The sequence below is a fragment of the Amblyomma maculatum genome, chromosome 6 (genome assembly GCF_055883805.1).
Source record: "Amblyomma maculatum isolate TAMU_Amacu chromosome 6, ASM5588380v1, whole genome shotgun sequence".
NCBI classification, from domain to species: Eukaryota; Metazoa; Arthropoda; class Arachnida; order Ixodida; family Ixodidae; genus Amblyomma; species Amblyomma maculatum.
The window spans coordinates 93,549,161-93,560,468 of NC_139349.1; positions in this window are offsets into that span (position 1 = coordinate 93,549,161).

The window sequence follows — 11,308 nt, forward strand, 5'->3', positions numbered from 1 at the left end:
ATTATCCACGCCACCCTCGGCAGTGCTGCTGGGTTGAATATCACCGTCTTCAGCATTTTTTTAGGCGGTAAATGTTGACGGTGATATTCAACCCAGCAGCACTGCCGAGAGTGACGTGTATGTCACCCTCGCAATGTTATCGATGTCAAGAAGCCATAAAATTATTACAATTCACTGAAAAAGAAAGTGAATCAAAGGAAATCAGTTATAGATGAAGCACGATTGTTAAGTAATATTTCATGGATTCGTATTGTGTTTGTATGATATCCCATTCAGCGAATGAGTTGCATTGAGATCTTATATAACCAACAAAAGAATTATTGCTTGAGAAATGTGAGCAACATGTTATGAGCGTTAACCTCTGTCATTTTGCATACTAATACATATATTCATATATAAAATCAATTCAGGGACAGTAGCTTTCTGACGATAAGAACTAATTTTACATTTATTTGTCCAAAGAAGACTGGTCAATATCTTGCTTCTTAAATAGGCATTTAATCTAGTAATTTACTAAGGCACGTAAAATGTTGCCTCTTCTTCGGTGTTTTTGTTTTAATTTTTGGTCAAGGCTATGTTCCCTTTCGTAGCAGTAAGAAAAGAATACTCAAAAACTGTGGCCTCTAAAATCCATTCGTTATTAGCTAGATGCTTACAGAAAGCAAGTCTGCTGCCTTGGAAGCGCGTTCAATACTTTGTGCAAAAAAAAAAAAAAAAGAAATTCTTCCCTAAGGTTTAACAGTACTTATGTACAGTTTAAACTTAATTGCGGCACCCCAATTTTGTTGCTTTCTTTCAGCCTACCCTCGGCTGTTATACGATCCGCTTCGTAACTAGGGTGCATGAAAAATCTTTGTGTCATTCGGGGAGGGGGGGGGGGGATGAAATGGAAACAATACATTCGTTGCCACAATTAGGTTAAATCCTGGTACAAGAACAGATAAACGGAATGATGAAAACAAACCCCGGGTCGTAATGAACTTAAAAGCCCTCGAACTTGAGTATCTGTGTCTGTTTTTACCTTTGAATGTGCGTCATTCACCCACGCTCGGTGGCTCGAGACAAAGTATAGATACATTTCCCTCATCAAGGTTTCCTTTTATAAAATCGAAACATGATAGAATAGGCTCCTGTTCCGATTGACAAAAAAAAAAAAAAAAAAAACATATATATCGAGGGGAAACCTTGTACATTCATTGCCGCCATTCTTTTGTGTGTGCACTTGGAGCTCGCTTCTTTCTATGATGAGCTCCTTCTCTCATGTCGCATGGTGAAGAAGGAGACCCATATTGTAAGAGCACCAGGGCGAACTGTGCGGCGGAGGATTCTCTCCATCGGTGTAGAGCGGGACCGCCTCGGAGCTGTGTCTTGGTGAATAGAATACACCACTAAAAAATACGAAAGATGTGAAACGCGAGGCACGGAACTGCGACAAAAAAGTTTAAATACAGCCGGACGACAGGCAGTCAGGCAAGTATGCAGGAAGGAAATAGGCAAAGAAAGAGAAAAAGTAGAAGGAAGCAAGAAAGAAGCTGTCTCTGAGGTGAATGGGATGAAATTCCGATAGGCCATGGAATGCTGCCCTCTCGGGTAGCGAGCCTGGACGCGAGGATATTTCTCCGTTCCTCTTTTTGGGCCCTCCACACAAGAATCTCATCGGCGACGTCAACGACATTGCGCTGTCGTTTCCATTCAGTCTCTGGGCCCCGTCTTCTTGCGGCTTCGCGTTGTACGTAGATAGAGAGATATACACGACAATGGAGATGTCGGCCTGGCCACGGCGGCCGCGGATGCCTTGAATTTCGGACGGCGCGCGCTATGGATCGGCGAGCCTTCAGCCCCAAGGCCGGTTCGCTGGAGACGTCCATGAGAGGCATCCTATTTATCGGCAGTGCCGCGCTGCGGGCCCATTGTGTCCGGAGGCCCGGCCAGCTCAAGCGAGCGAGCGGGTTGCCGTTCCTTTTAAGCTCAATAGCTCTCGCTGCCATCGGGGCTATTAATAAGAACGCCCCATCGCTAGAGAGTCGCGTTGTGTGACGCTGCTGTGACGCCAGCCGTGCGTCGACCTAATAGATAAATAGCAGGAGGTCGCGTCGCCAGCAGCCGGCTTCTGCTGGTGACGAGTCGTCGGCCTCCCCTTTTGATGCAATCGGTAAATCCTCCTTCTTTCTACCCACACTTCCTTCTCTTCAACCCCTATATATCCCTCCGTTGTGGCTGTAATTGCGCGTTGCGGTCAGCCTGTCGCTTTGTATTCACTTTTAACTACTTTATTTGCATTTAATTTTGTCTTACTTTGCCTTTCTTTTTTTTTTTTGCCTAAGTTGGTGTCTGCCCTATAGCGGCTGTTTGTGACAACTTCTCATGTGGGACAAAAGGAGTTGACTGAGCGTGAGCCTGCGTCGAGTAGGTCTGGGTTCCGCTCTAAGGGACTGGAAAGAGTTCGAGACCATTGATTAATCATTCCGAGAGTGCAAGTACTATTACTGACTGTATAGCACAGTTAATGTGACATTTCTTTTTTTTTTTTCTTTGCTTTCTTGCTGGCGAGGACGCCAGGGCGCTAAGCCTTCACCACAAAGCTGATTTTATTTAACAAGAAAGAAAAAAAACACGAAAGAAATCGATTCTAGGCGTGTTTCGTAAGACTAGCGAGCCGTTGCTCACCTTATAGTAAATAACGTTAGTTTTATTACTGACACAGCACAATGCATGCGACATTCTTTCTTGAAGCCTAATTCTTCTTTCACCCTTTCCTCCGTCGCCACTGGCTGGTCCAGTCGCATACAACTGCCATCAACTGAATTGGTTTTAACTTCTCGCCAACCCTCAGTGACAACTGAATAAATAAAAAGAATTCAAAAATAATCACCATCCGTATCAACTGGGACGTCGCCACTTCAAGAAGAAGAAAGAAAGGTACAGTCTTGGCCAAAAGTCCTTTGGTGCCACGGTGCCACACACTCACGCGAGGGGAAGCCTTGTACATTCAACCACTGCCCGACGACGATGATGATGATGATAAGCTCTTTATTTACTCCCAAAATAGAGGAACCAGCCGAAAGACTGGTTGCACTACTTAGAGGAGGTCAGCAGGGATCCCTTGGGACTCTGTGGCCTCCAATTCCCGCAAAATGAGCTGGCGCTGTTGGGCGAGCTCGGTGGTACGCAGGAGGGACTCCCACGCATCAACTGTAGCTGAATTGTTTGCATTGTGTTGTGTACGTGTCCACATCATGTGAATGAATGTGGCCGGTTGTGAGCATTGTTTGCACGTAGGTGCGATAAGATTTGGGAAAAGTTTACTATATAGCCATGGGTTTGGAAAGGTTCTTGTTTTTATTTTGAGCAAATGGATGGCCTCACGCCGGGATAGTTCCCGGTGTGCAGCGGGGTATAGACACCGTTCGAGCCGATAATGCTGGAGGATGTTCGTGTATGTAACAAGGCGTAAATTAGTGCCCTGGGGAGTGTCAGAGGAAGCGGCAGGCTGAGGAGGGTGCTCCGCCCGTTAGTTGAGTTCTCGGGCTAGAGCATGCGCCTGTGGGCTCCCGCTGAGCGCCTCATGGGCTGGGGTCCATATGAGAACACGAGGTGTAGACGGTAAGGGGAGAGATCGGAGGATAGTGTGCGCCTGTCGGGATATACGACCTGCATCGAAGTTACGAATTGCTTCTCGAGAATCGCTAACGACTACTTTAGTGAAGGGGTCAGTCAGACCTAACGCGATGGCAATCTCTTCCGCTGTGTTAACAGTTGCGGCGTTGAGGACGCTGGAGGCATTGTGCCAGTTTCGGTGCGGTGCCAATGCAACCGCAACCATAGCGGGGCGAAGGGAGTGGTGGGAGGCATCTATGTATGGAACGTCAGGGCGATCGGCAAAACGTTTCTGGAGTTGGTGGTCTCGGTAGGCTCTGTGCTTTGTATGATACTCTGGATACATGCGTTTTGGAAGCGGAGGTATACGAAGACTGAGTCTCTGCTCAGGCGTGAGTTTCTTATACGTAGAAGTCGCCCTCAGTGGGGTGATGCCTACCTGGCGCAGCACTTCGCGGCCCGCATGTGTCAGCGAAAGGCGTTTATATGGGAAGTTGGAGTTGCTTCTATCAGCTCGTCGACTGTGTTGGAGATCCCAAGGGTCATTAGTTTAGTGGTGGAAGTGGACATGGGTAGACTCAATGTTGCCTCGTATGCCTTGCATAGCGATGCATCCAGTCACTCCCGATCTGTTCGCGTGAGGCGAAGGTACGGATTGACGCCGGCAGTCGAGATAGCATCCGTTAGAAGCGCTCTTGGGCATTTCAAATCTACCGTCACTATTCTGCGTCGTCATCTCATGGCGTTTCGCTCTTTAAGAGTCAGCTGTGTACACGCTCGCACAGCAATCAAACGCGCTGCTTTTCTTGCATTCTTGTCAGGCCAGCGGTTCTTCGTGGACGCGTACGTTTCTGCATTGTTCTGCAGAGACAGATAGGAAACGTCTTGCTGAAAGCGATCGATTTGGGGGTTATAGGCCATAGCAGAAGACTGCTCGCCCATCTCGGAAACATGATATGCTCGTAACCAATTACACGCTTACATCTACTGCCGATTACGGGAAAGGTAGTGATTTTTAAGGCGAAAGCTTATTTAGGCTCATGAAAATAGATCCCGTGCGTGAGAGCTGTGCGCGAAATTTGTCATATTCCGGGATATTCCACGAGATCTGTTCTTGTCTAGTGTTCCTGCCATCTGCAATGTCACACTTGAACGAGCCCCAAGGAGCGCCACGCGACAGGAGCGATAGTGTACCGTCCAAGTTCGCACTTGCCGAAGAATGTGTGACAGACACTGTGCATTTCCTTTCCTGTGAACCAATTATAATCACATGCAGCCCTGCAACGAACGCGGATAAGTGGCAAACGATGAGAAGCAAATGATTGGAGAGGAGGGGTAGGCTATCGCCATTCTCCTCTAATAGACATCTAAGAGACCCTCTTATCTTTTTTTCTAATGGTGCTGTGATGGCTTCATAACGAGACTCGCACGAAAAGTCTTTGGTTTGAATACTTTTGAGAGATGCTTTGCTGACTGTGATTTCCTTGAACGTTTAGAGCGAACGCCGACTGACAGGCGCAGCGGAGTGGGAATCGTGAGAAGAAACGAGCATGCGCGTCAATCATGGTGTTGGAGCCAGCGTGGTCTGCTTGATTATTCTGCTAGTTTTATGGCCGAGTTATTAGCGCGTTTGACTCTTGTTTCATGCTGTTTAAGGCGGAGGTAGTCCCGTGTATTGTGCGCAGCTGGCTGTGTTCGCAGTAATGACGTTACGGTCGGTTCACCATGACGTCACCATTTTTCTTTTACCATTTTATTCGTCCTCTCGAACTGTGAAAAAAAAAAAACATAAAAAAGGAAGAGGCAGCCGGACCAGCAGAAGCTTTGCCAGGTTTAAAGCCAATTAAAAATAAATAGAAGGGAGCAAAAGCACGAGATAAAAGAAAAAACACTTTCTTAAAAAAGTGAAAGAAGATATAACAAAAAAAGACGAAAAAAACTGAGGTCCGTGTTGCAAGGGGGTCCCCGCTTGTTTAAAGAAGAATCAAAAGAAAAAAACAAACAGAAGGTAGCATCCAGACCTGCAAATGAAACAAAGACAGGAACCAGAACCAGAAAAGAAGGCAACAGCAGCAAAACAACAGCTCCTCAAAAATGTCAAATAACGTACGGAGAGAGAGGCAGACGTACAGAACCCAAAACATAAGAAAAAAGGGAGACTGAGGTAGAATAGTAAACAGGACAGTCCCCAACAAGGAAATAAAAAAATCGGGTGAACAATAGAGAATTGCAGTCTCCTACAGCATTGTAATCGTTGATCCACAAATTCACAAAGATAGAAAAAATATTAAATTAAAGGCCCGACTCCATAGATACCTCTGCGTCCTACGCGCCGGGCGTTGTGCGCGCCTGCGCGGTGAGCGCCGCGCCCCGGCGCGTAAAAAAAGCGGTTCACAACTCCAAGCGCATGGCGCGGTACGCGCCCGGTCACGCGCTGCATAATCGGTGGAACTTGTCGCGGAGGCTTTTCCACCGCTTCTGGAGCGTTTTTAGAGCCTCTGTGATGAAAACTCAAGAACATACACATGAAATGTTTGATATATACGACATGAATAGCGGATATACACGCTATGAATAACGAACGAACAGGTTCAGCATCTCACCTTCGCGCGTGAACCCCGGCACAAGTTCCGCGGTCACTGCTATCCATAAAGCCGCCGTCATCAGCTTTTTCTAATGAAGCGCGTGGCTCGCAAGCCATAGCAGCTGCCATCGTTCGATGGCGGCGATGAGCAGCTCGTTGTTGACTTCATTTATTTGGCTGCCAATGCAAGACGACGCACTTCCACTGAGGTGGAAATCCGTCATTTTGCTCAAAACATGCTTGGAAGGCCCGCCAGACCCGCCCCGGAAGAAACAGACGCAGAGCGCCCGCTGATTGGTCAATGCTTGCACGCCGGAATTCGGAGGCGCGCTGCCGCGAACAGCGCGCGCGCCGAATATCTGGCACTGTCGGATCAGAGCGTCGTGAACGCGCTCGCCTGTGGGCGGTGGGGTGCGCATGCGCATACTTCCTCTGGCCGGCGCGCGCGCAGCCAAGCGCGCAGGACGCGCGCTTCGAGGGCTCATGGAGTTGAGCCTTAAGACGCAGAAGAATTAAACAAAAAAAATATAGAAAGTGCTGACACCATAGGTAAGAGGGAGGGGATGAGAAAGAATTGTAAAACCTAGACAAAACATTAAGACAAAAAACAATTTTTAAATCTACTCTGATGCGAAAGACGTCCGTCACTAAACCAGATTGTATTAACCACGAAACGCTCGGTAAGAGAAACGATGGGGGGAATACATAAATAAAACAAAACTACTGCACCACTATACCGGACTCGTCTGACAACCGCAGCAGAAAATGCAAAAAGAATCATATCCCAGAGCAATAAAAACAACTAACTCCATTCATTTCATAGCAGTACGCATGCTGCTCATGCGGACCTGGCCACGGTGACGTCACCATGACGTCACCATGACGTCACCGTGGCAGTAATGAGACCACGTCGGGACCGGACATGCTACCGGGCGATTCGCGCATATAAGAAGCTGACACCGCCGGGCGTCCGATTGAAGCGTCCACGCTGGGCCTTTCATCTGGCGCTTCCTGGAACTCCGCACCACACCCCACATACGGAAGTCATCACAGTAATGCAGGAATCGGCGGCGTTTCAAATTGGTTTACAGGAAAGAAAAGGCGCCGTATCTGTCACACTTCTCCGTCGACGACAACAGATAGAGATGACGACTCTCGAAGCATAACCACTGATAACTTAGTCGGAACAAACGTGAGCAGCATCGCTGTGTTAAGTCCTAGACGAGAGTGTAGTATGCCTAATTTTTTCTGCTGTGATGGGCAAACAGTTAGCATTCTAATGACGGCGCTGTAGAGGCCAGTGGTGTTTGAGAGTAGCTTTTCGAGAACGTTTGTTTGCAGAAAATTCATACGCCGATATCGATGGTCTTTTACAACAAAGTAACGAGTGCAGCTGGCTTCTTGAACACGCTAGGTTGTTTACAATAAATGCGTGTCTTTTCGGATATCAGTCGCACTGTTAGCAGGGGAAAAGAAGTGGTGGCAGCGTCTTGTAGCTCGATTGCTTAGCAGCCGCTTTGTTGCGGGGATGGCTCCGCACTAAAAGCCCTGCAGTGTTCACCATTGCCGAGGAAAGTGTGAATATGCCCACGTCGTTGCATACTTCATTCGCTCATTTTGTCTTCCGGCGCTGAAGTGGCGGGCTATCGACGCTCGCGCGCTATTTTTAAAATGCGGCTGACCTTATGTACTATACCTATAATGCTACACAGCTACAAAGCAGGCTGCGCTCGAGAATCGCAGTTATGCCACTGGGAAATACAAAACAGCGAAACGTGTAGCTGCCATCAGCAGCGTGCCTGCTATTTTGGAAAATATCCGGTCTTTCTGGCTAGCATCGACATTGAATCCTGCATCGCCAGCAACTGTATGCTCAGTCATATATAAACATTCTCTGTACCCCTAAGGGCCTGCATTGAACTCTGTTCGTTTTTCTGGTTTGGTATGTGGCGCTTATCTTTTTTAATAAATGCGCATCGTTATGCCAACACACACAAGACGTATATGTTTTACGTTATCTCCACTCTTTCATCAATTTTTACCCATTCTCACCCAGTTAGCCCCCAACCTCTACATTAGCATAACTTTTACTAAGGAGCCCCGCCGGGGTGGTGCAATGGTTACGGCGCCCGACTGCTGTTCCCAAGGATGCGGGATCGAATCCCGGCCTCGGCGGCCGCTTCTCCATGGCGGCGAACAGCAAGGCGCCCGTGTGCTGTGCGATGTCTGTGCACGCTAAAGAACCCCACGTGGTCGAAATTTCAGGAGTCCTCCACTACGGCGTCTCTCATAGCCTGAGTCGCTTTGGGACGTTAAACCCCACAAACCAAACTAAACCAAACAAAGGAGCCGCGACTCACTCCGTCCTTGAAGCCTCTTCCACAGTCCGAAATATTTTCACGCCACCATAACGAGGTGCCATTTCGTAAATATGACGCAATTGCCACAAAACACCAAGCTGTGCTTCGGTTCAGACACTGTGGCGGGTTCATTTCCAACCTGATTATCAAGACGAGTACGTCAGTAGTGGAAATATCTCAGTCTACATATCATGAAGAGGGGTACCATGTCTACCTCATGAACATATTACGTGGCGTTGACCTTTCTTAATTTTTATTGCGAAAGCAATACTACTCTAGGTTTCGAGCCTTCAGCGTGGTGCGGCAGTACCCACGTGGCGCTGTGACGTCACACCCCACGTGAAACTAGGGTGAGAGCTGGGCTAGCAACTCAAGTGATCGACGCAGCACGGCCGCACCCACGTAACGCTGTGACGTCACACCCCACGTGACACTAGGGTGAGAGCTGGGCTACCAACTCAAGCGGTCGGCGTAGCGCGGTCGCAGCCACGGCGCAGCGCGTGACGTCACACCTCACGTGACACATAAGCGAGAGATGGGCTGGCATGAGCTGCCAACTTGGATCTCTCGTTTCACATGGGACGGGTATGTCAGAATCAGCCTGCTAGGACCCTAGCGTTCACGTTACCCCTATAGGCCACTAAGGCACGCTTGGTTAAAGCGGGGCTTTATATGTGGGCTGAGAAAGAAGAAAAAGAGAAGAAGAACGCTCGGTCACCGGCAGCTAATGCTTTCGCTCAATATTTAGTTCAGCAGCGTTGAAGTCTTGTAACTTTTTCATTCTGGTAAATCGTCCGCAACCAGTCCGTATTGCATTTCCGGCGTTGTGACGTTTCGCAACTAGGTGCAATGAAATGGAGATTAAAATAAATAAAGTTTTGGTATCTTCCAGCGACGCGCCAGTATATGCGTGGCTCCACCCGGAGACAATTTTCAGTAATTATCCCGGTGCGATTGTGCAGTTTCCATCTATTTGGACATTTCAGAGTCACCCATGCGAACGTCAATGTGTCAATGATGGCTAAGTAAATGCAATCATGCGACGTTGCCTCAATAGCTGGACAGAACCTGCTCTCCCTTCAACGTCATTACTGTCGCAAGCAGAGTTCCTAAACATATTAACGTTCCTGTGAAATTAATTTTAAGAAATGAAGTTATTCGCACGATTATTTCTTCGCTTTTCCTTCAGACGGCTGTCATGTACTTCAAAGCTTAGTTCAGACGGTATTGAACGCCTTGTCATACGTGCCTAACGAACTCGAGCTACAGCGTCCGTACGCGTTGGAATCAATCATATTATTGAAGTCCGCGCTGACGCTCGAGAGGCTGTCGGTTGCTTTCCCGGAACACATTATGACGAGAGTAAAGTAGGTTCGTTTCCCCAGGGAAACAAGGTGTCATTCTGTCAGGTTCTTTTCATCCCACGAATCGGTTGGCGAGGCGACTCCTCCACTAACCGAAATGAGAAAACGAGCAGCGCCCTCCCTTTCTCCCCTCTTCCACGTCGGCTCGGAACTGTCCTGAGGCGTAGTGTGGGCGTGTTCTCTTCCCTTTGGACTGCTGCTGTCGTTTCCTCGATTACAATCTGGCAAAATGACAGAAAACCTTGATGGAGACAAAAAGATGCTCAGAAAGGGAGAGAGCCCGGAGCTCGTAGGCGTATTCTAACCAACCCTTCTTCGTGGATACGTTGATGTATTCTCCAGCATCTACTTCGCTTTCTCTTTTCAGCAGTCTGTCATGAGTCACCCCTTTCATTTTTTTTAACCACACAATGATGATTGGACGGTTGCGATAATAATCGACAGGCTTTATTGGCGCATGTAAATTTAATTGGACTTACTCCCATTGTGTGATTAACTCAGAATGTGACGGGCTGTAGTAGTAGCGGTTGTATCCCCTTTTGTGTTCACCGATGCATCCCTATAAGCTATACACACTTCTTTGACTTATGTCAATCACCCTTCTAGTCGTAGAATGGAGTTTGCGACCGAGTTTCGCAGCCATGCTTGCAGCTGTTTTCGTGCATTACCACGAAGTGGGGTTCATACCTTTCAGGGTGCCTACTCTGCCACTTATTTTTGTACAAGACTTCAACAGGCATAAAATACTTTATTTTTAGATGTCTTGCTGTCTCGAGTTGTTCGATACGTTTATTCTGTTTTGTAAACTGTGCACATGCCTGAAGAATCAGGCTGGATTTAAGTTTAGGCGAGGCCGCAAATTAGCTCATTGAGATAGCGGTTTGTTGTTTCAACCACCACCTACTGTAATCAGTAAGTCGGAAGGAACTGAGCATGATATGGTATACTGGGTTGAAGGCCTAAATGTGCAAGGTCTGGCGGTCTCGGCCTGAGTTCATCCTTTCCTAGATGAGACTTGCCAGCAAATGTAACACAGTCGCTACTACTTTCTTTGTCATATGGGGTCATTGTGCTCTCTTGCTTGGCATGCTATCTCGCCGAAGGAGCCCCAGCTCATCCCCATTTTATATAGTCTGGTTTCCAGTTTTGAGCCCAAATCGTTCAACTTGCAATTTATTTCTTTTGTTATTGTTAGCTACATGCATGTAACTGAACTTCTGTGGAAACTATTGCAATTATTTCGAGATGCACCTGGTTGCCGGATGCCAAGGAATGAAAATCGAGTCCCATTGCATCCATGAGGCTCCTGTAAAATATAATTCTATTTTTGCTTACACATAACATTTTTGCGACTTTTTCCCTCAGCCCAACGGTGCATTGTCGACTCCGATTTGTCATTTAGC